This window comes from Lissotriton vulgaris, chromosome 6, assembly GCF_964263255.1.
Source record: "Lissotriton vulgaris chromosome 6, aLisVul1.2, whole genome shotgun sequence".
Lineage (NCBI taxonomy): Eukaryota > Metazoa > Chordata > Amphibia > Caudata > Salamandridae > Lissotriton > Lissotriton vulgaris.
This window is the reverse complement of record NC_141694.1, coordinates 685,414,250-685,439,549: the sequence shown is the minus strand read 5'-3', so window position 1 is coordinate 685,439,549 and position 25,300 is coordinate 685,414,250. Positions and strand designations below refer to the sequence as shown.

General features: G+C 44.0%; 1 protein-coding gene across 1 annotated transcript in view; it reads right to left on the bottom strand.

Moving 5' to 3' along the window:
- Window positions 1-25,300, bottom strand: part of ASCC3 (activating signal cointegrator 1 complex subunit 3) — a 2,217,780-nt gene that overhangs the window by 1,974,332 nt on the left and 218,148 nt on the right. The gene's annotated exons all lie outside the window — the stretch shown is intronic.

Genomic DNA, 25,300 nt, shown 5'->3' with positions numbered 1-25,300 from the left:
GTGGATACTGGGAGAAGGTGAAAGGCAGGCTCTTTTCGGTCCTGGATTTCTCCTTAACTCTCACCCTACAATTGCAGTCAGCAGACCCTGGATTTTCGTCAGCTGGAGGAGGTCGGCAGATCCTGGATAGAGGTCAGATGTTCTGCAATGTGGCGATAATGGTGGCCAGGAGAGAAATCATCCGGCACTGGGGAGAGGCAATGGCTCTCACAGAGGCTGAATGTACATAGAATATGGACTGGTGCATGAGGGCAGAGGAGGTGGTGTACCGAGCTACAACATGCCGCATAAGTTTCAGATATGAGCCCAGTAGAAAGGAACTGAAGACGTACCGGACACGGAAGAGGCATGAGGGAGCACCAGGCATGTGATGTAGTTACCGTGGAAAAGGGGAGGGGATTTAAGGGGTGGCCAGTAACTGAAGCAGAACTTTGTAACGTGAAAAGGGAGGCTGCAGGGTTTTGGGATCCACCAAATGGCAGAAGGGTTAACGTGCTGTACTGTGACTACATGATTGTGGTATATTGTGAAACTTAATAAAAAGATTGTATACAATAAAAATGTCTGCAATGTTATCAATAACACACATAGCAGTTGCCATGGGAAGATGATGCCATCACAGCAGCAGCAGTGACTACATGCCCCTTAGTATAGTACCAACAAGGACCTCCTTTTTAAGCACACACGGTCTTCTTTTATATGATGGTAATAAATGGCGACCAACGTCACAGTTAATGGCAGACTGGCTGTTAAACATAGCTACCTACTGCCAAGGCAGGCTATTTGCTTTCAAGACTTTGGAGTCTGTCCCGTGCTGATATAGGGATTCTCCATTATTTGCAATCGCATTCCACTTTTTCAGCATCCCAATAGGTAAACATGTTTCTAAAGCTGCACTGTGCATTACATCTACAGTACTGCAACCCCTCCCACAGTCACAATGTAAACAAATGCTGGACTCTCACAGGCATGTCTGCTCGTGTTCACTGCATGAAAGGATGCACGAGTGGCATCGTGCTTGGGCCGCCAGAGGCATCCCGCCAAAGGGCTTAAGCAATTCGATTCCATTCCGCTCTCTGGACAAAAAATTCAAAGTTAGTGCCCAAGTGAATCAAGTTCTTTGAACATCTTTTTTTGATTTTTCAGCTCAAATCCAGAGACTGCCATTTTCAGGCAACACAACACACGGAGTTCTGCTGGGAGACACTTGTGTGCTGAAATGTGCAGTGGATCACATTATATCGCACAAAAGGGTGGGATAAGTCAACGTATACCTCTGCATACAGACATTTTATTAAGATATTCATCTTTGCAAACGGGCTACAAAAAAACAGGATTGACAAGAGAGAGAAGCTAAAGAAAAAAAAAAGTTCCAGCCAAAAACAACTTGAGCTGCTCTTTAAAACCGGGCATTGCTGCGGTGTGGCCTGTATTTTCAGAAGGAAACCGGCAGAGGGAAACAGTGTGATCTTATTATTCATCGAAATCAATAATTCTGCCATTGTTCCTTATCAGGTTGAAGCATTCTTCGTAAATGGATCTGTGACACAGAACATTTATACATAACAAAGTATGTTAAGATCTTCTCTTAAATAGCCCAGGTATGGTAATGTAAATTAAGACCTCCCTCCATTTCCCTGAAGAAAAATCTCCTCCAGATTGCGGTTTACTACAGAAAACAAGATGAACGATTTTTCGAGAATAACTAATGCCCATTATTTACAAGTACTTCATTTACTAAGACCAATTTAACAATGCAGGAGCCAAGGTCACTTTACAACTTAATTACGACTGCTAGCAACGTATTTATTTCCTGTATGCTATAATTAATTAATTAGATGTGCTGTAAGTAAGGTTAAAAGCGAGGTGCCCGAGTCTACATTTCACTTTACAGTATAGCTATATTAATTGACTAGTTTCCTAATCTTTATAAAACGTGCGGGTTTCGATTGACTTTGCCGGCGTGCAGTTATCCTGCTGCAATCGGTTTTGTGAATGGGATTTATTAGTGTAATGTAAACCTGTTTCGACACAGAATTTAAGACACTGAAAGTAATGGGATTTTCAATTGCCTGGAAAAACGGACAAAACCACTCGCCTCCTATTCCATTTAATCTCTTAAGGCCCGATGCATCAAACCTTGTTTCTATGTAAATGTAAATTGATACTTGTATAGCGCACTACTCACCAGCAAGGGTCTCAAGGCGCTTGTACGAATACGGCTGTGGAACCCGTCCTGGCTTTCCCTGTGAGCCGTCCACTCCTGGGCACCCCCAGGGTGAAGGCCAGGCATCCTTAGCGTTGTGGCGGCCGTTGTGGAGATTAAGAAAGCTATTGCCCAGAGTTGCAGAGTGGGACTCCATGATTAGAATAGGCACCGAGGTGAGAATTATCAGGTCCGAGGAATTTTTTGAGCCCAAGACCCGCCGAGGCGAGGAATTGAACCCTGGTCCCGGGCTAGACCTCTGCATCAGGGTCTGCCGCTCTAACCATTGAGTCACACTTCTCAGCCCTGCGCAAAGTTGTAGATTTTGCGAGGAGAGTAAACAAGAGCATGAAATATAGCAAAGTGAATTTCGAGTAGCAATCACCTTTGCGCCTCGGAAGGCACACACTGCACGTCAATGCAAACTGCAAGGCAAAATGGCTCCAAAGCTGCAATTACCCTTGACTTGGGGTTCACAATGATGTGGAACAATACACAGCATAATGGTTACCAACTGTGTCAGGTGGTATCCAGTTACAAAATGGAAGCACTCCACGATTACTGCTGTAGGTCTCAGAGTCATAGCTGCCAAGGTTTCGGATTGCTTTTGTGTGACATTTTCAAAATTTCAGTGTAATTATGAGTGACAGTCAACGACAATGAGTGACACTTTCTCGCGAGCAAAATCAAACAATGAAGTCAAGGGAAACACAACAAATATCAGAAATTACGTTTAGAGGAACGAGAAACTAACAAGATCTTAAAACTGCTGCAAAGCAGCTGAAATGGAAAGGCATTATTAACCTAGTGCCCAGTTTACTTACGCCAATGGTCATGATGCGCTGAAAGTAAATTAATTAACAATTGGAGAAGTTACAAGTGACACTTACTGGTCTGAAGGGGGCAGCACATGACTGGACAGCCGCTGTTAGACATGGATCTTTCACTGTTTTAGAGCGTGACCTACTCAACAAGTTGAGCAGCAGTGAGGGGTCAGGCATGGTCACGGTCAGTGCCCCTTGTCTGCTCTGGCAGTGGCGGAAACTAAAAGAAAAACAAAGCTACCGCCCGCCGCATCAGTGACTGCTTGAGCCCACCAATAAACCAATCAAACACTGCAGTTAGTGTGTTTAATTTTCATATCACCTTGACCAGTCATAATGCTGTGCAAAACCACATGCTAATAAGACACTTGCGGCCACATGCATCATTGTTGCCGTTTGCGATTTCTTAATTGCGAAAATTAAGGAATCGCAATTAAGAAATCGCAAACTGTTATGCACCAAGAAATCACAATTTTTTTTGCGATTTCTTAAAATTCCTTAATTGCGATTCACAATTTGCGAATCGCAATTAAGGAATCCCTTCCCATTGATTCCTATGGGCCTAGAGGCCCATAGGAATGAATGGGAAGTCATTCACAATTTGCGATTAGCAATTTGCGAATCGCAAATTGAGAATGCAATTTCAAGGGTGCAGGGGGGGTCCAAAGGACCCCCCCGCACCCCTGAAATATAACTTTAAGTGCATTTTTCACACACACATGCCCCAAGGGCATGTGTGTGTGTAAAATGAAACTTTCAAAAATGCACTTTTGTGCATTTTTGAAAGTTTTTGCAAATTACCATGAAGGTCAACCTTATGGTAATTTACCTCTCCCTATTTGCGAATTCGCAAATTTAAAATGTTCTTGCATTGCATTTAAGAAATCGCAAATTGCGATTTCTTAAATGCAATCGTAATTTTAGAAATCGCAACATGATTGCGATTTCTAAAATTGCGATTTCTAAAATTGCGAAAAACATGATGCATCCGAATTTTGTCAATTGCATTCGCAAATGGCCGAAATGTGCGATTCGCACCGTTTGCGAATGCAAATGACAATGATGCATGTGCCCGTTAGAGGCCGGCTCAGCTTGACTGCAGTGAGCACCGGCCTGCACGGCACCTTAGGTGTACTAACTAGCGCTAGATCATCAATAACTCTCTAAAACAACAGAGACACCTGTCTTATCATACCCACTGTAGTGTTTATATGCCTGAAAACGGTTTTGAGGTGAACTCTAAATGAACCTGCAACTGCCTGCCTCATTAACATTCACTTTCTCTCAAATCTTCCTACTGCACTTCATTCCACTCATGCCTACTCAGTCTCCATTCCACCCTCTTTTTCCTCCCATATTTCCATGTTCCCCTTTTCCTTTCAGCTCTTCTGCTCAAGCGTCCCTCTTCTCTTAATTCACCCTACCCTCTCTCCCTACATCCTTCTCCCACATTGCATGTGTCCTCATCTCTAGCTTCTGCTCTCTCTCAAACATCCTTGGCTTGCCATCATCTTGTCTCTCTCACTAAGCACTCTCCCGGAGTCAAAATTTAAATGCAGTAAATTCAATGTTGTGGAATTGTATATTTGGTGTATATGCAGAGTGGCGGCTGCTTCCTGTGCAATTATCTTCGTTCATGCCTCCACTACATCAGTTCCCTGAAGATATATTTATTGCACTGAGAAGCCAATATTCAGGTGTGCAGGAGAACGGCCCGGTACGAGCTCACGCCATTTGCATTTCACAACTCAGAAATGCAGGGCTATATGGAATACTAAAGACCCGACTCTCTCACTTCAAAAGCAAGATCCTTCTCCTCATCTGCCTTTTCCTCTATCTTCTCACCCAACTGCCATCATTTCCTGGCTCATCCTTTACTGACATTTCTTCCTCCTTTCCACTAGGCTCGTCCTTGCTTTTCGCCAGGCACAGGTATTTTCCTTCTTTCCCTCAAGCCGTGGGGATCCCACAAGTGAAAATGGCAGAAAGACAGCAAATGCACCTGAAACATTCAGGAGATCAGAGTGAGTGATAGCTGATTCCATCAATCAACTGCAGGATGTGGCCATATTCACCAGTACTGGCACAAGTGCAGGGCGAAACTCAGTTCTTCATAGGCAGTCAAGTCACAACTCACAGGCACATCTTGATTGCTGCAGACAGCGTAAGAGGTGGGGGACTAGAGAGAGTGATATTTAAAACTACGCTATGTTAGGTGCTGCTTTGATCGTATCTGATTACTGTGATAAATCACAGTGCTTGCAGTGATGCAGAAATACACCTTAACATGAGTTACTCTAATGCTTGATGCGTGACACTTGGCAGGGCTGCAGAGTGCTTTGGGGTGATCACACCGTGGTCCCATCAACCGGTACCTACTAACATTTACTTTCTTTTACTGGTATTGTGGCCCCTCAGATGGGGCAAAGTAATAGGATTTTCCTCCTTTCCTTACAACTCACAATGATTTGCGCCTTTGCTTGGCAATTGCTGTGAGGTGGCAACTCATGGCATCCACTCTGCAAAGGTCCGCAGCATTCATCTGTGGGAACAGATTACGGTGTCACAGACCACTGTTTGTTCCCTCCTTTTCAAATGTGTCAATTCTTTGGGTATTGCAGACCTGGTAAATGGGGCGAAAGGGCTAGCACAGTGCAAAATTCTTTACACTGTTGGAGATGTGATGTTCCTTGCAGGCCTTCAAATTTTCCTTCACAGCCAGTCTCAAGGATTAACAGAATGACTCTTGCCAGATAAATATAGTGGAGACAGTATTTCTATAAATCTTTTCCAATGGCCTTCTTGCCCTGAGCTAGATTCATACAGAGGACACAGGGCACAAACTAGGTCATGTCACAGCACACTGCATGAACACAGACAGCACTCTGCGTGCCCTAGTCAGTGATGCATCTGTTCAGTAGCCCCTTAAGCATGAGCCACTTGATAACAATTGTTTTAAAGAACTCAGGATACGTAGGACTATTCAATTCCACTATACATGTCACTCAAAAATATATCATGAGGCGGCAGAATTAAATCGCGGCCGGCAGCCAGGCAGGTCGCTAGAGCACTTTCCTGTTGGGATGCCCAGCTGGGTCCATAGGAACCACTCTCAAGCTACTTTAACTTCAACAAAGTATTTGCTTTCTACATAGTAGATATGTTATTTTACCATCTGATCTCTGTCAGACAGGCAAGGGAGGTGGCGATTGGCGGTCCAATAGCCAGAGCAGTATCACACTGGTTCCACGGGGCCAGGGAACTGTGTAAGAGACGCAGAGCAAGTTGGGGCAGCGCCGGCTTAAGCACAGCACTCACAGAAGCCTTGAAAGAGGGGGCGATGGAGGAAGCAAGCCGCTGGGAAAAGGAGCCTGCATTGGTAAATCCGCTCCACAGAGCGGTAAAGTTTTCCCGACGCCACAAGCAGGGGCAAGGGGGGCAGAGAGCTGACACTGGGGCAAATAATTCAAATAGAAGATGCCCTTTGAATAGCGTACTACAAAAGGGGTGTGGCCAGTTAAATAGAAGTGCTGGGAAAGGGAAGGATAAAACTCACCCAGACTTTTTAATAAGCCCTCTCAACAAACAGTCTTGCCCTTACCTCCTCGTACTGGCTCTACAGCTGTTCTTGGATGCCCCCAGACCCATATTTTTGCCCGCAGATCACCTTAAAGAATAACTTGGGAAAATTCTCAAGGTGCTCTAAAAGACCGAATATAACGGACTCGACAAAGTAAAAAATGACCCCCCAATTAAGAATATATCATGAGAATAAATGAAGAACTATTGAAAAGTGGCAGTAGTGGTTAGTTGGTCAGGAGCCCTGAACTTCCTGAAGCTCACTGTGGTTGGTAAGCTTCCAAATATGATGTTTCAGAGGTTTGCATCATTGAAACTTTCAGACACACTCTAGACATTTTAAAGGCTGCATCTGGGTGCTATAAAACCAGGTTAACTGATAATGCAAATGTGCATGTTACTTAACACATATAAATGTAAAAAAAATATTAATATGGTCAGAACACATGCCTTGCCACCAGGATCAGATGCCAGAAGCCCGCAAGGTATGAGTAAACCAAGCAAGCAGACTGTCTTTGTTTCTGGGACATTTGAACAGAAATGGCCCAGATCCTGGTGGTATACATATATTGAATCAGACAAAAACTCCTGTTTGCACCATGTGACTCTGGGCAATAGCTTGCTTAATCTTCCCGACGGCCCCCAGAAACTAGAGACCCTTACGGGTGATTGTTCGCGCTTTACAAATGTGGATTATTATTATTATTATTCTACACCATGCAGAAGTCCAACAGTTAGTGCCCACAGCAGTTGACTTTATGTGAAAGAAGCTTAATGTATGTGTTCAATTTACATGTGACACATTCTCTGGCTCCGGCGCGCAATGCTACCAAAAATAGGAACATGGGTTCACAATATTCCCTGGTGGACGGAAGGTGCAGATTCACTAGTCTGTTCTCATTTAGAGCAGGGGGTTTTCTTCAACTTTTTCTGTAGTAAGATCTACTTCAGCCCGAGGTTAATCATCTGGAGCTACTAATAAACGTCATCACTGTACAATATCGCCACACGCCTTCCGTTATAGGGATATAACCACAGCAATGCGTCTCTCTAGATGAGCTTGAGTTACTATTCCGCTATTGGCTTTACATATATTTGGAAATGCAACCATTTATCCTTTTCCGCATTTCAGTTTCTGGAAATTAACAGTTTTAATTCAAGTACCTCTTCCATTCTGACCCATACTAAGACGACTCTGCTCTGACCCCAGCACTTGGTCTGACTGATAGAGTGAAGCATTTAACATGTGTAATCTCATTGTATATCTCATAGCGTATATGTTCACGTTACTGGCCATGTAGTGTTTGTGTCTTAGCATGAAGGCCCTCCATCGGTTTTGTTTGGCTTCTACTTTAAAGGTCATCGATATGAACAACGTTGCCTTCTTTAATACACATAAACTGCTTAAATGATGAAAAGGGCTGAGATTCAATTTGGAGAGACACTTCAAGGGCTTTCGCAAGCTACCAGAAGGGAGGTTTAGGTTCAGAGAAACGGAGAGGACCGCTGCCTACCGAAAAGTGACAGAGCTTTTGTTAGACCTGACATCATTGGCGTGAGTCTCCCATTTTTGACAGATTGCCTCCTCTGTTTTGATACATTTTTGCTGGATTTATGCTATGGGCACTGTGCCACTGCTAAGCAGTGCCACAGTGCAAGTGCTCCCAATGTTAACTTGATGTACTAATTGGATTCCATGATTGGGTTATTTGATGTATCTGTCAGCCCCTATTACAGTGCACCATGTGTGCCCAGGGCTTGTAAATCAAATGCTGCTGGTGGGCTTGCAGCACTGGTTGTGCCACCCACAGAAGCATCTTGTAAAGTGTGTCTCAGGCCTGCCATTTCAAGGCCTATGTGCAGTCTACCACTGCCATGTCGACTTGGCCAAGGGTACCCACTTGCCAGTCCCTAAACCTTCCCTTTGCTTCATATTAGACACCCTATGGTAGGCCCAAGGGCAGAGTGCATTGTAAGTATAAGGAAGGACATGCTCTGATGTGTGTAGCGTGTTCTAATAGTGAATTACAGCCATTTTCGTTTTTCACTGTTGAAGGCTAGCTGTTCTCATATTCCAGAATGGGCAGTTGGATTATTACATTCTTATCATCCTAACTGACTCAGGGAACATGGTAGAAATTCGAATTTAGTATGCCTGAACTCAGAATAATAAAATACATATTTTAGTAAAGTTTATTTTAATATTATGTGTTTGCAAATACCACTTTTAGAAAGTAGGTATTTGCTTGCCTAACCATTTGAGCCTGCCTCTGCTGGGGTGTGCATTCCTTGTCTGGATTTGTGAGTGACAGGGCTGGGGAATTCCAGGAGACCGGCTGGGGCAGCCCGGTGGTGAATAGAGAGATCTGCATCTAGATGGGAGGGAGGAGTTGCACCTGGGACCTGAATAGGTCTGGGCCTTCCCTCTACAATGCTGGCTCCACCCCCTGTGGCTTGTCAGATGTCTCTGCCCTGCACTGTGAAAGGAGAGGAGGAATCATGTCAACAGAGTGCTCCAGAGCTGTATCTTCCCTCCCCTGTGCTGGCTCCACCTCCTGTGGGGCGGCTGATGTCTCTGCCCTGCACAGTGAAAGGAAGAAATGAGTCATGCAAACTAAGTGCTCAGGAACTGGTTTGGACTAGGCAGAGCCTCTCTTCCTTCAGAGAACAAAGGATTTTGGGGTATAAATATTGGGACCCTGATCCCAAGAAATTAGATCAGTTCTGGAACAAGAAACCTTTCTGCCAAGGAGAAGAACAAAGGAAGCTGCAGGAGTTTGGACTGCCCCTTTGCCAGTGTGCTGTTTGCTGGGTTGGCCTGCAGTGGTTGCTTCATTGCCAAGGGAAAGGAGAAGGAACTTTGTAAGGACCTTCATCTACAGAATATTCTCCAAGGGCTTGAACTGTGCTTGCCTCCTGCTGAAGTCTAAGGGACAAAAGACTTCACCTCCAGCTCCCTCCTGAATTTCCTTGCTGGGAATTCTGACTCCAGTCACTTGCGTCCCGCTGGGAGCTGGAAGCGCGACGCATCGAGAAGAAGCGTATCGCTGCTGCAGCTGAAATCATCGCAACGCCGGAGAAGCGAGCCTTTGTCGCATCTCCCTGGAAGCGTGTGTTCATCGAAGCTGTCTGCTGTCGTATCACCGGAGAAGCGTGACGCCATCGAGAGAGTCTCCATTGCATCACCGGAGAAGCATGTGGCAGGGCCTGTCACGGCTCCAAAGTACAGAGTCGTCGCAAGGCTGCCAGGGTGTCATCGCATCGCCGCATCAAGGGCGCCATCTCCTCGCATCGCAACTAGATCATCGCATCGCATCAAGGCGCCATCTTGCGCACCGCAACGGGCCCGCAGGCCAAGAATCTACGCATCACCTCCACACCGGTAAGGCTCACGACGAGTCCCCTACTCTGCGCAAGCATTGAGGAAGGACGCAACCGTTCCCCCGGGTCATGGAACCGACGCATCTCCCCTCTTGCAAGCCTTTTGTTCACTTTGCGTTACGCATCCAGGTACTTTGTTGAGAACTTTGTCGCATTTACCAACAACTTGAACTAAGAGACTTTAATCATCTTTTAAGTAATCTTAAGTGTAGTATTGTGGGTTTTTGTCGTTTGTGGTCTTGTGTTTAAGTCTATATAAAGAATACTTCTTTTTATAAAACCTGTGTTGTGTCCATCTGTAGTGTTATCACTGTATTACTGTGTATATTCAAAAATGCTTACCACACTGCCTCTGAGATAAGCCTGTCTGCTCTTGCCAAGCTACCAAGGGGTTGAGCAGGGGTTATTAAGGAGTGTAATCCCCTTATCCTGACTTAGAAGTAAGGGTCCCTATTTGGACAAAGGTGAATACCATTGCCAACTAGAGACCCCCCAGATCTAACAGCTTTCATAAACAGTTCCAATGGACACAAATAGAATACTGCCAGTGAATAACTTTGCCAGGGTGTAATTTGTGCCAGGGGACTGCTAAAAAAGCTTGGGTCTCAGTTGTTATAAAGCATGTTTCTGTGCACATCCACAAGTTATTGGCTGTGGGATGCAACACACCCTGCTAGTAAAAGGATCAGTTAAAGTATAGGTTGTGAAAGTCCAAGTTAAATAGAGATGGCTTTAACCTCTGTTATAGACTTTTCACCTTCGCTGCACTTCAAAGACAGAGGTCGAATGTGATGCTAGGTCTTCCCACAAATTTCTGCTGAATTTGATTAATTTCATTTAACACTGGGATTAGTGCTTACAAACTCCTTTCACTTTGCAGTCAGGGAAAGGTAAAGAAATAGCTGTAAATGAACTGGGCACACAGCAGGCAGGAAAGCAAAATAAAGCACACTTCTTAATGCTGAAGTGTGTTGGAAGAAAGAAGTTTAATATGGTCAAAACAAATTAAGGCACTTTACTTCGTGAAGCACAATAGTCAAATATTCACTGAAACCGGTTTTTCACACATTATTTTGTTCAATATAGTTGTATCAATAAAACTGTGTCTGTGCAAATCTAGTGGCCGTTTCAATGGAAAATGTGCTCTCCGAAAATTGGAGTGCGGTCTACAGGATGCTTAAGCTAAGTGTTCTAAAAGTTTTGGCAACAATGGTTTAGAGTACAAGAACTGACAAAATTGATGAGAAACATTTGGTATCTCAATAATAGGGAGTGCAGGTATTTTGTACATGTTTTTTACTCCAGGCGTTCACCATCACAAAGTTTTCCACTTGTCTGTATGGTGGCAATACGTTTACCAGAATTTTGATACAGGGCTATCTATGCTAGGGAGGGGGAATCAGCACAGTGACACAGCATCGAAAGATCGTAGACTGTGATGGGTTTCCAGGCAATTAGGACATGCAATAAAGCAGAATACTAGGGGTATATTTATGGGGACCTCGGGCCACACCCCCGGTTTCAGATCCACCCATGCCTTGGTTTAGGGGGAGAGGCACACCTGGCATCCATGCAAGGGCACGACACAGACTCAATTCTTTTAAACACATTATCAAAAAAACTGGGTGTCAGTGCCAATTTCGTACCACTGCAAGGGAAAGGTCATCTCAGTAAAACGAGAGGGCCTGCCACAGGATGCCTCAGTTAAGTTGGGAAAAAACCTGCCTCATGGCCATTAACGCTAGGGGGTTGTGGAAGTTTGTCATTCTAAAATGGGGGTCGTGGTTCTTTAGATTTTAGGAACACTGGCTTGGAGGACAAATGCTGACAAACTAATTAGAGAACAATTGGCATTTCCATATTCAGATAAGCGCAGGTGGATCTGTGCATATTTTAATCTACATTCCCACCATCAAAAAATGTTTCTACTTGTCTACATTATGACAATAACTTTATCAGAATTTTGCCACTGGTCTATCAACGCTAGGGTGGGCAGCAGCAGCAAAGTGACACAGCATCAAAGGATCACATTTAGACAGTGATGGATTGGCAAGCAACAAGGACATAAATAAATAAGAAATCTAGGGGTACAGTATGGGGACCTCAGACAACACCCTCTGTTTTCGGATCCACTCCTATTTACATTTAGGCGTAAGCAGCACAAATGGCATCCATACAAGGACATGACAGCTTCAAATCTTTGGGACGTGTTAGAAAATTGCCTATGGTTGGGGAGGGCTATTCCTCCTGTGCCACCCGAGCAATGCACTAGGACCCCCGGGCACAAACCTCCACTTTTCCCCTCTCATTAATCATCTACAGTGTGGCTCTTTCACTTGCTGGTGCTGTATATGGTTACCAATAACATCTATACAAATGTACATTAAGGGTTTATTCAAATAGTTATTCAATTTTTTAATCAAGTCATAAATATGAACAAAGTAATGTATCACAACACTGACATATTCAAACAAGTTGTATTTATAGAATGAATTTAAATCAACCACTTTGTAGATTTCATATCATGCATGAAAAATCAATCTCCAAAACAACGGATCTCCTCGCGTTCACAACATGAGGAGAGCCGTTGTTTTGGAGATTGATTTTTCATGCATAATACGAAATCTAGGAAGTGGTTGTTGTTGACACAGAGACATGTTTGAGAAGGCAGGATGGAAATGCAATTGGATATATAGAGAATTGTTGGATACTAAACAACGCTGTGTCCTGAGGATGGTCTTATGGATCTGTATGGCCTACTAAAGACCGAAACGTCGACTTTCTTACACCCGTTTTGTATATGTTTGTCAGATTTTCTGACACCTGTTTTCTATATATTTGTCAAAACTATGAAAAAGTTTCTGATTGAAAAATACTTGTGAACTGTGAGTTAGCTATGTTTACAAGAGGGTGTTACACTACTAAGTAAACTGTGAAATAGATTTAGTAGTGACAGTGTTGCTAGGTAGTCGGTTTGATTTAAATTCATTTTAAATATAAAACTTGTTTGAATATGTCCGTGTTGTGATACATTTCTTTGTTCATATTTATGACTTGATTAAAAAATTGAATAAGTATTTGAATAAACCCTTAAGGTACATTTGTATAGATGTTATTGATCATACCCAGCCCCTTGAGGTATATTGGGTTGCCCTGTTGTTGGTTAGCATATGGTTACCAGTCTGAACCTTGAACTTTGAGACTTGTCAGTGTGAGGGTAATTAACCAATATGCATATGGCACTTCTGAGGCGACCCCCTCACTCGGATAGCAGGGCGGGGTTTCCCCTGGCAGGCACCAGTGCAGTGTGATCACAAAGCTGCAGCAGAGACAAGCTGGAGTGGGTTCCCACCTCCCATTTTAATAATTCACCTATGTGGCATTGACCTCGCCTTCTTGGGGCGCTGCACGTTATTCAAGCAATGAAGCCTACCATGGATGAAATCAGCAAATTCATGGGGCACTGTGAGTTATGACGGTCTGAGATAATCCCACGCAAGGTATAGCATGGAGCTAGGTCTAGGGAGGATATGGAACATTCCTGCAGAAAGGTAAATAGTGCCATATGCAAGTTCACCAAGCTGAGGGGCTTTGGTTTCATGTGGCATGGCCTAATTAATGCAAGTACCACAGGTTACGTCGATGGGGGGGGGATACACCAGTCAGAGGCCGGCACTGACTTGTTCCCTTGGACCTGCAAGAAGGACTGGTAACCGCAGATTGCAGGAGATTACGGAGCTACCATGATAATGGGGGGGGGGGGGTACAGGGGGGGAGGGGGGATGTTCATGTGACAGTGGCCACGTCCAAAGCATTGACTGAGTTACAGGGAGATTCAGATGCATTTTGGTACACTGTTGTGCCATCTTACGGAGCACATCAGGGGTGCTCAATGCCAAACCCCAGGAGTCTTTACGGCAGGTCCTTGGGATGTATGCACCAGTACCATGCTACTCTTTCAGGCGGTTGCAAGCCTGAGCAACCAGGAGCTTGCCTGGCTGAGGCTCCGCCCCTAAAAAGGTGTAATAATCCTAGACTGGTGGTCATGGATTGAAGGGTGAAAACTCCCCAACTAAAAAAAGGTAGCATCGTATAGGGTGGCCCACAGTGCTGTCTGGCTCGTCAGGAGGGTGGGCAGCTCAGGTCACTCCCCGCTGCCTGCCCTTGGATCGCACGTAAGTTAACCCACTACTTTGGCATATTTCAGTTATGAAATAACGTTGCAGCAAATTGTTTTCCACCATAACATGTGTTGTCGGATGTATTTAATTCCTTGGGTGCTAAGTAGCTATATACCATGTTTGTGGGGGAGGGTTGCTGATATCAGCACTAAGCAGCAGCACCTTAGTGCTGCATTTGGGCACTCATCAGTGTTCCACTCGTTGGGACACACCCCCACATCCCCAAGGGAGTCACTCCCTTTCGGCGCTCACTTAAGACATTTCTGGCCGAGGGGTAGGGGGGCTTCAAAGTTTGATTTTTTAGAACTATTGGACTAATACTGAAGTTCTTTCAAGTCACTGTATGTGGTAAAAATGCTAGTAATAATTTTTGATCAATGTTGCATAACATGACAGAGATTTATCTGACAGTTCAATGGCACGTTTAGCATGCTTTTCAGTAATTTATTTACTATATGTTCTTTCTTATGCTTTTAAGGTGCCTTGTAACTATACACTGTGCTATTATCCATGATGAAAGCACAAAGTTCACCTCTCGATTCAAAGTTATTAGTGTCAAGGTAGTGAGTGAGAGAACAGCTCACAAAACTCCCAGACGAAAAGCCCTTTTTGGCATGGAAATAAGTCAATACTGTAGCCCAACAATAAAAACCCTTATTCTGACACCCTTCATGAAGATTTTATTTTCCAAGCCTTAACAGCCAGTCCATCTTTTCCTCGCAAGGTAGCAGGATAAGTTCCTGTAAGCCAATTAACGCTGAACTAAGTATCTCCAACTATGGTCAAGTCCCTCATGGGTGGGTGCACTTGTGTGCGTTCAAGTGTTCCTTTGAATAAGGAAGCCCCCTGCCTGTAAGTGGGTTGGCATTTTCTTTACTTGAGCCGCATGTCACAGAAAAGAATCAGAAATTTGACTGATTTACATTTAGAGTAAATGTCCAACCAACTATTTGGGAATGCTCAAAGTAATCTGGAAAAATAACAATTGATGGACAGAATGTTGTACAATGTCAAACATTCACCCCAGTACAGGGACCTGGGCCTAAATCCGTCGTTTTTTTGCCTCCCCATGCCATTCCAGTGTAAACCCAGCCATATGCAAATCAGTCCTGACCCTTTCCCCATGGGAACAGTCCAGCCCATACAGCAAGGCCCTCCCTGGACCGGAAACAAGCATCATTGTTCGGGGTTTCACCCCTTATCAGCCAGGTTAGGTTCACTCCAGTGGCATGGAAGCACTACAAGTAGCTACAATACTTGCAAGTGTAATTTTCTGGCAAAATAATTTCTACTAGGCGGAAATGTCTGCATATAGATAGGCAACAAAAAAGTGGATTATCATTTGTGGCTTTTGTGTCTCTCCATGGTAAAAATACGTTTTTGTAAGGAGAAACTCTTTTAACTAGACCCAAATAAAAATGGAAGCAGGCCTTCCAGGTTCCCCCCTGGAAACACACTTAGGCCAGTACTTGACATAAGTACATTGGTGCGTATTTCCAGAGCGGTAATACTAACAAAAATACAAGGTAGTGGCTGTTCACCAGCATTTCCACGTGAACAGACCCATAAACAGCCCTCTACAACTAGATAGCTTACATTGTAATTCTCCATTCCAATATTAGCAACAGGATTTTCTACCGTTTGAATTGAGATTTAACGTGGGCAAGGTTAGCAATTTTGGCCTCTAAGAAGCTCACAGACATCTAAAATCAAGTTTAACTCGAGCCCATGATGGTTAACAGTCCTCCATAGACTACCCTGCTACCTCTCGTCCATATGCTATTACACGACCAAATTAAATGAAGTCTATGCTATGTTTTACATAATAATCTGATGCCAACACCCAGCCTCAGCCAAACCCAGTGGAAGCCCGCCCCCAGGCACAGAAAAAGACAAGATTGCTCTTTTTATGGACTGGGCACTTACTTTACTCAGACTGCTTTATCGTGCTGTTGTACGATTAATTTGGCTGCCCTTTCTCTGGGTCAGCTTTTTAGAATTGAAAATAAATGTTTATAAAAATTGCAACGTAATTTGTTTTCCTATAGCTGATAGTTACAGAACTGCGTTTTTATTGGGAGAAAATGGTCAGGCACCATACGATGGGGATTTGCTCAGTTTTGGAAGCGATCTTGTCTCGTTTGTGGATTGTGAGCACAGCCTGACCTATCCAGATTGAAATGTCTGTTTCGGGCACGTGGGCACTGAGGGGCTGCTGAAGGGTGCCTGTTAACGCAATGTTTTCAGTTCGAAGCGAGATGCTGCACAAAGAGGCTTGTTAATGCGGGGCTTTTAGTTCACACTCTAAACCTCAGCATTCCGAGTTCCTCATTAAATCTTTGATCGCTCATGTGAAGAGCCTGAACCGGAGCTCCTCGCGCTCGCCGCGCGCGAGCCCCCGCGTGTTCCCGCGAACCTCTCTCTGGACCCTATTAGAGAGCCTCGCAATTCAAAGGTGTTCTATTTTGGTGCCTTGGGATTGGATGCTTGCGGATGATGAATGACGTGAGGCTTTGTGTCTTCTGCACTCTACCTTCGGGGATTTGAACTCTCAAAATGTACCTTTCCTGTAGATTTTGTTGTCTGAAAACGGTAACAGAACAAGACAACTCAAGAGTGTTTAGATACGGTTTGTGGATGCAGGTCACAACTATTAAATAACACAAAAATGGGTTATGCAATCTCAAAATGGTTAGTAGGCGAAAACTGTCTAGATTGTGAGGTTTGATTTCTTGTTTCTGTAAATACTTTTCCCACATCGCCCCCTCTTTCCATTTGCTACACGTGTGTAGCCTTTAAAAACTAGAATAGAAATGATTTGAATATTCTCCTTGTTAAAGACAGGCAGACTGTTCTAGATTAAACATCCTCCATTTAGCCACACCTCTGTCGGCAATAGTACTTCTAACGTTTCAGTGTCATCATACTATCCGTTAGCCATTGACGTCATTGATTTAAATATTGCTTATAAAAAAACTAAGGCTGCTTAAAAGAGATGAAATGAAACATTGCCATGTTTTAAAGTTATTTGTGGTTTGCAAACAACATTCGCCCCCCTAAGTCAAAGGTAACATTCTCACCATTCCAACATTGGAATACATGTTTGAACAAGATTGCTGTAATTAACTCTGTGACGTCACATACCAAAATCAACAAGAATCTAGGCAAAACAGGCAGCAAATATGTGCAGCAACCTCGCTGTGACGATCAACGTTATCTGGTATATCTGCCTGGCGGCTGCAGTGGTCAATGTAGACACAAGCAAAATTAACTATACAGGTGCGAAACATCATTTTGCAATTTTTTTTACTGCTTTTTTAAAAACAGAACATTTGCACCCCTACTATTATTGCCTATAACTTGCCTTCAACGATGAGACTATACGGGCTTCTGTTTACCCTGCATTGCGCTTTTTCTCACCAAACATATTTTTGGTGCTGTTTCATAGCCGTTTTTAGCGAGCTTTGATTTGCTCCAGGCCTGCTCGACACTTTTTAAAAAAAAAGAAATATTGCGCTTTACAAGAAACACCATAATCCCTGCTCACTTGCGTTCTTGTGTGCTAGCATTGTCCCCAGTGTCTCGTCTACTACTTGCAGGGCAGGGGTCACTCCTAACGCGGGTGACCCTTGCCCTCCTTTGGCGCGCAGGTGCTGACAGGGCAAGAGGCGCGCGAAGAGATTTGAGAAATTCATGAAGGAGTAACGTTCAGGGCGGCGTGGTGTGCTGCATCCGTAAACACCAGGCTCGAAGGGTTCCTTCTCTGCCGCGCCGCGTTTTGCTGGTTAAATCTTCTCCCTTTGCCTCTCATCTTGCTTATGTCTCCGTTTTTCTGCTTCAGTGTGCGACTTTAATTTGTTTCTCTGGATTTCTTGCTGTGAGGTAATTTTAGGAAACCGCTCTATTGTAGTCGTTACTGGCGCATTCAAATAACTTTATTTACTTGTTTTAATGAGGCTTCACATTAGTATTTTAATTGGTTTTATTCAAGTCGTGTATTGATGAACATAGCAATGTTCTTTTAAGTCTTTAGATATCGGAGGCTGCTAAGGATCCCGACCCAAACTCTATCGAAATTCGAAAATATACGCAGGGGCTGCTCTCCTCCGTTTGAACAGATGAGCGTTGCCCCACTTAAATGCCCCGCAAACCCCAGAGATTAAAATAAATTGGTAATTCTTCACCATTTTATTTTCCATCATCCTGTCCTGATCTGAGTGGCAGAAGGGAGGAGTGGTAGGCAGAGGGCTGCTTGTGCACTGTTTACAGTGTGCATGTCTTCATGGCCTGCTGTCTTGCCACGGCCAAGCAGACCTTTAAACCTCTCAACCAAAGCGGTCTTAAGACAGCTGCGTTAGAGTTAACGCAGGCCTCTAGTAGTAGTGCACTGCGGAGCGCTGATAGGCCGCTCCCGCCAACGAGGGCACTGCTCTCATTGGGCAAGGGAGTTTTCTGGTGCCCCACTGCTGTCGAAGAAGAGGTCCGGAGCAGAGGACAAGTGAGGTACGTTTTTAATTTTGTCTGCACGCTCCCCGGACGCCGGTAGACGCCAGCCACCACTGTAGATATGCAGGCGCTTAACACAGGCCTCAGCAGCCCCTGCGGTGCGGGGGCCCTCAGCCTGCCCGGGGGGCGCCCTCAGCCTGCCCGGGGGCGCTCTCAGCACCGCACTTCGGCCGGAGAGCTCCAGATTGAGTCCGGAGGGGGCCCCTCCACATACCCTGCAGGGGTGCCCCCTCAAGTTTCGTTATGCCACAGTACTGTAAATATGTGGTTTGCACCAGAGGAGGATGATCATTGCAGTAACAGTCTGTTAAGTGGACAGTTAAGAAAACAATGTTGCTTGAATGTTATACTGCAAACAAATGTACCTGCAGTGACCCACCGAACAGCTCATGAAGAGCGCATCAGGGGTCAAGCAAAATAAAATATCTGAAAGAAATTAACAGTTACAAACTTGTGCTCCCTTGGAAGAACTGCAACTTTTCAAAGATAGGCCACTTTGGCAAGAATGCAATGCAAGGGCTAATGATTCTGGTTTCACTTGAAGCTCACAGCTGAAGGCTATTAGTGAGTGCGGCCACATTCATGTTGCTTTGCGTACATACGAATATATTATATGTTCTGTGTCTCTGGAAAAACCCCAAAGTTAAAATAATATTATAGTTAGGTGACGGATTGAGACAAGAAAATAAAAATTAAAAACTCAAATGCAGCAGTTACAGTTTAGTCAACTAACTAAAACCTTCACACGTGTAATGCACTACCTATGATATCACTTATTACACTGCTCACAACATGTTAAATGACATCACTTATGACATCGCCAATGAAATTGTCAAATTTCCACAATTATAGTCACTTACTCCAAGGTACAGCCCTATCTCCAAATCCCAAAGGAAGAATTCTAAATACTATAAGCACAGGTCCAGGCTGTCACTCTCCAAAGGTGCAAGGAACCACAAAATGGGTAGTTTGTCCAATGTAGCCTAGTTCTATATGCATCCCACTTTGGCTTTTAGTTGCATCATCAAGAGAACTATAATTTCTTTACATTCTGATAAGTCACTGCATTCACTATGAAGCCTAGACACTCCTGTCTGCAATTCCTTCAGCCTACTGGCGGAGTCACTCAATACCTACCTTCTGTAGATTGTAATTCTCATATTGCAGCCACAAGTATGAACTCGTATTGAGAAAGACCCAATACAATTCAGCCCCTCTCCACTGTAAGAGAGACTCTTTGTGAAGCCCACTCCTTTGGGTGCAAACAACTCCTCCACACTTCTGAATTTGGCATCTTCATGTGACCTATTAGTGGCGCTCCTAACTCGCCTTTCTGGGGTCAACAAGAAGCATGGAAAGCAGGAAATGGGCTTAACCTTCAAGTTCTGTTTTCTGGGTGAGCAAAAGTCCTTGTTTTCAATCTGTGGAGATGCCATTGGTGATCCGGTAGGCATCTGTGGCTGAGTTTGTCCACTCTGGCATTCAGAAAACCCGCCAGGAGTTAAACCACCAGGGAAATGCCCTGATGTTCCAGACATGTCCAAAGACGCTGTGCCTCTTGACAAAGGATCAATGATCCCACCCCACCCTGTTTGTTCCAATACGACATGGCGGTGGTGTTGTCTGTGAACACCTGTATCAATCTTTAATTGATCGAAGGAAGAAAGGCTTTCAGTGCCAAGCGAATCACCCGGAGCTCTAATAGGTTGATGTGGAGTTTGGACTCCACCGGAGACCAAAGGCCTATGATCTCCACCTCTCACAGGTGGCCAGCCCAGTAGAGATGCATCTGTCCTTACAGTCCGCTCCAGTTGAGGAAGGTAGAGGGGTTTGCCAATGACCCAATTGCAGTTTGTTAGCCACCACTGCAGATCTTTTAAGGTTCCCTCCGAGATCTGGACCATGTCAGAGGGATTCTCCTGATGCTGTGCCTACTGGGACTTCAGGTCCCACTGCAGAGCCCAAATATGCCATCGACATGAGTGACTGACCAGGCGGCCATTTGGCCATAAGGCCTCAGAGTCAGTCTCACCTAAATCCAGGATAGAAGCTGAAACATAGGCATCATAGCCTGAATATCTTGGAATTGTCGCTTGGGAGGATAGGCCCGAGACTGCACTGTGTCCAGAATGGCTCAGATGAAAAGGAGCGTCTGAGAGGGAGTCAGATAAGGCTTCGGAATGTTGATAGTTAACCCCAGCAAAAGCAGAAGGCTCGCCGTAGTCTGAATGTGGGAGATGACTACCTGGAGCGAGCCCCCCTTCAACAGTCAATTGTTAAAGTGGGGAAAGACTGGGACTCCCGACACCCGCAAATGAGCTGCAACCAACACCATCTGTTTCGTGAACACCTAAAGGGTGCTCCGAAACACATAGGGTGGGTGAAGAAATATCCCTAGTGTTTGCTGCTTCGTTCAAATAAAGACTGATGGAAAGTTGGGGTCTGCTTGTTTTCATGTGCGCCTCTGCTTGTTGGGCAACCATTGGATGATATTTATATATATCAACCTCTCCTTGCCCATCGATTAAGGACGCACTCCACAGGGTGCAGTTCAGAAACAACGTACTTCCTTCCACAGCTCCTACCAGGTGAGTCTTCCTTTCGTGGTACGCTGGGAATTGTAGTGATTAGGAAACAATGGTTACCCTCCAGTGGGTCCTGTTTACTCTCAGTTTATTTTAGATCATTTACACTCCTCCGAACTATGCAGGTCCTGGTTCGGCCCAATGGTTCTTTTGAAATTAACCTGGCAATTCCATTTCGAGGCCCACCGGACGGCTGTACATTATCTAAAATAAACTGAGAGTAAACAGGACCCACTGGAGGGTAAAAATCATTTCCCAATCACTACAATTCCCAGCATACCATGAAAGGAAGACTCACCTGAGAGGAGCTGTGGAAGGAAGTGCGTTCTTAAATTAACTACAAAAAGGGTGATTTGGGACTGCCTGTGAAGCCTCAGTAGAATACCCATGAATAAGGAGTAAGGACTCCGAAACACGTTGGGGAAGAGTGATGTTGGAATGCTGAAATGCCGGGTTTCCTTGAAATTAAAAGTTGTTGATGAACTGAACCCTGTGGAGTGCGTTCTTAATCGATGGGCAAGGAGAGGTTGATATATATATATATATTCAAAAGCAAATGTCCCAAGATGAAAGGAGCACTTCAAAGCTGGTGCCGGCGGCAAGGTTCGGGACACCCTTGCAAGGTACTTTTCAGCAAAACTGTCTCTATAAAGAAACACGCCGCACACTGCTCCGTTTATCAAGTATTTTGGTTTATTTTCTGTGGGTTTCCCACCACCTATGCGTTTCGGACATAAATCTGTCCCTGGTCACGGTACAAACATTAGTCCTTCATTACTTTTTAAGTTTTATACCTGTGGTCACCACTTGGCAATTATGGTGCATTGTGGGCCCGGTAGTTTTGAGGAATAAAGTGATTCCAAACTGTGCGCTGCACCATGCCGGTTCCAAGCATTTAAACGACATGATTTGTTACTCGATTCCAATTGAGTGTGGTGTTGCCAATGCGCGCACATTGGTCCTAAGGACAATATAAAATGTGGTGCAAATAACTCACATTATTGGCGCATTTATGTACGACCAAATGAACAATTATAGGACTGAGTGTCCAAAGCGAAGTATCATGGCTGAGTGCCTACGAGTTGCATCATGTCGGTTCCTGCTTGGATCAACAGCATTCACAGAGCACAGAAAGTTAAAATATAAATTATACTTATCAAATGTCACAAACATTGAATTCATGTTGTTCATTCATCATTATGTCAAGCATTTAACTGCTGATGTCTGTTTTTGTCATCATACTCAACAGTAAACAAGGATTCTAGAATAGCATTAATATTCTGGTTCTGGAATTATAAGTGTACAAGTGTATAAGTGTATCAATTTCGATTCCAACCTCCTGAGGAGGTTGGAATCGAAATTGATAATAAGATTCAAAACCAGGAACCCTTGGGGTCTCAACGCCGATGAGGAACTTTATGTACACTTATAATTCCAGAACCAGAATATTAATGCTATTCTAGAATCCTTGTTTACTGTTGAGTATGATGACAAAAACAGACATCAGCAGTTAAATGCTTGACATAATGATGAATGAACAACATGAATTCAATGTTTGTGACATTTGATAAGTATAATTTATATTTTAACTTTCTGTGCTCTGTGAATGCTGTTGATCTAAGCAGGAACCGACATGATGCAACTCGTAGGCACTCAGCCATGATACTTCGTTTTGGACACTCAGTCCTATAATTGTTCATTTGGTCGTACATAAATGCGCCAATAATGTGAGTTATTTGCACCACATTTTATATTGTCCTTAGGACCAATGTGCGCGCATTGGCAACACCACACTCAATTGGAATCGAGTAACAAATCATGTCGTTTAAATGCTTGGAACCGGCATGGTGCAGCGCACAGTTTGGAATCACTTTATTCCTCAAAACTACCGGGCCCACAATGCACCATAATTGCCAAGTGGTGACCACAGGTATAAAACTTAAAAAGTAATGAAGGACTAATGTTTGTACCGTGACCAGGGACAGATTTATGTCCGAAACGCGTAGGTGGTGGGAAACCCACAGAAAATAAACCAAAATACTTGATAAACGGAGCAGTGTGCGGCGTGTTTCTTTATAGAGACAGTTTTGCTGAAAAAAAAAAATATATATATATATATATATATATATATATCTCACACTAAACTTGGGGGTTAGTGTGCTTTCACAGTGAGATACAACCCAAGGGGTATTTCACTGTGTAGGCTTTGCTAAACCTTTCGCTAAGTGCTTCTATATGGGATTAAGATCTTAATTTCCGATCTCTACCTAGGGAAATGCTTCAAAGTTATTTCTTCTTTTCAAAATCTGGTTTGATGGTGAGATCAGATTTTTAAGTTGCAATATTTTTTATTAAGAATAGAGAAATCATATCTCTCTATGAGAGCATTTCAATGAAGTCTCTTTACTTTAAAGAGGAGAAAAACTTAGCAGCTCTCATAAGAGCAAAGGTGGGGAAAAGAAAGGAGAGAGACAACAGGGAAACCTAATCTATAGCCATATCTAGCTCTAGAATATCTTACTTCTAAAGGAGTACGTCCTGGCCGATAGCATAATACTGAAATCAAGATCCTTACCTTCAAACTCATTTAAGGTCATTAGCTTGAAGCTTAATCTAGACTCTCTGCAAATGCTCAGGCTGAGCCACCTTTGAGGACATGTGTTTTCTCCTTCATAACGCACTTCCAGCTTCCCATTGAAGTTCAATGAGGCTGAAATTCTTTTCGTCTACAGCTCCCCCCTGACAGCCAGGGGAGCCTTCATCTGTGAGTAGGCGTAAGGCTTCAAATCTGGAAAGAACATGATATCATTCTATCCGAGGATCATTGTCCTTTTCTTTTTCACCATATGCAGAATCCTGTATCACAATTCTACTGACTGTGCTACCACCATCACTAAGCCTCCCACGTCGGAACCAGTCCTTCATGTTCTGGCAGTTAGTCAATAAACCTGCCTCACCAAATATGTTTCCATCATGCGTCTATATCCAATAAGTCCAACATCTTGTCTGGAACGTAGGTGGAAAAGTACATTTTAAAAAATTTGCTTTGTGCTGCCTGAGCCAAACTAACCCAAAACAAGTTTGGACACTCGGCCTCTCCAGACCTGGAACACACATACTTGACTGGGAGCATTAATGAATGGTTCAGTGGAAAATAGCCAGCCTCTGAGCCCAGAAAGTGCAGATGGGTATTAACTGCTTCCTAGTTAACAGGCATTAGATAACTCTGAATGGACAAGAACAGTTAGCAGAACTAATGACAGCCTTAGCACTACCTCTTCATACTTTGAAATACAGAGGAGGGTTTCTTCTATTTATTCACAGGACCCTCATATACAACCAGGCTCTAGAGTTGGGAGAGAATCGGGTTAGTCCCTGGCGGGTGGAAAGAGAGCTCATCTAAACAGGGAATTGGTCAATGCACTTAAGACAGGTCTGCCTGGTAGCTTAAGGACCCTAATTCACACACATAAGGGGAAGAGGGCCAAGATAATTTATACTCCCATACCCCAGACCCCCTAAATTAACTATAATTACACACAAACAAAAGGGGTATGTGGAGTGTACAAACTCAACGAAGGGAAATTCCCAAATTTGGAAAAACTGCCCTCACTCACATACCGAAGTATGTGACATGCTTCATCATAGGGCCTGCTACAAACGCCCTGGTGTAGCCACATCCAGGGCGGAGCATTAGGGAGGGGAAAAAAATAATAAATTCCACGTAACAGGACGTACAACACAATCAGTACGTACAACGAGCGACATATATGAGTGATATAATGTGCAAAAGAACACCTCGTGGATCTGATGTAAGTGCGACGAAAAATAGTGCAGTAGGAATATAAGTTAAAACTGATTAGGGGTGCCAATAGAAAGAAATACTTTATTAGACCCAATTGTGGTACCCTTATCAGGATTAAAAATGAAAGAGGATGGGAAAAATGTCTTATGAGAAAATAGGGTTCCTCAAGACTTCCCTCCTACCACTGCTCGAGTCAACATGTTTCGACCGCTCTCCTTGTGCCCCGAGAGGTC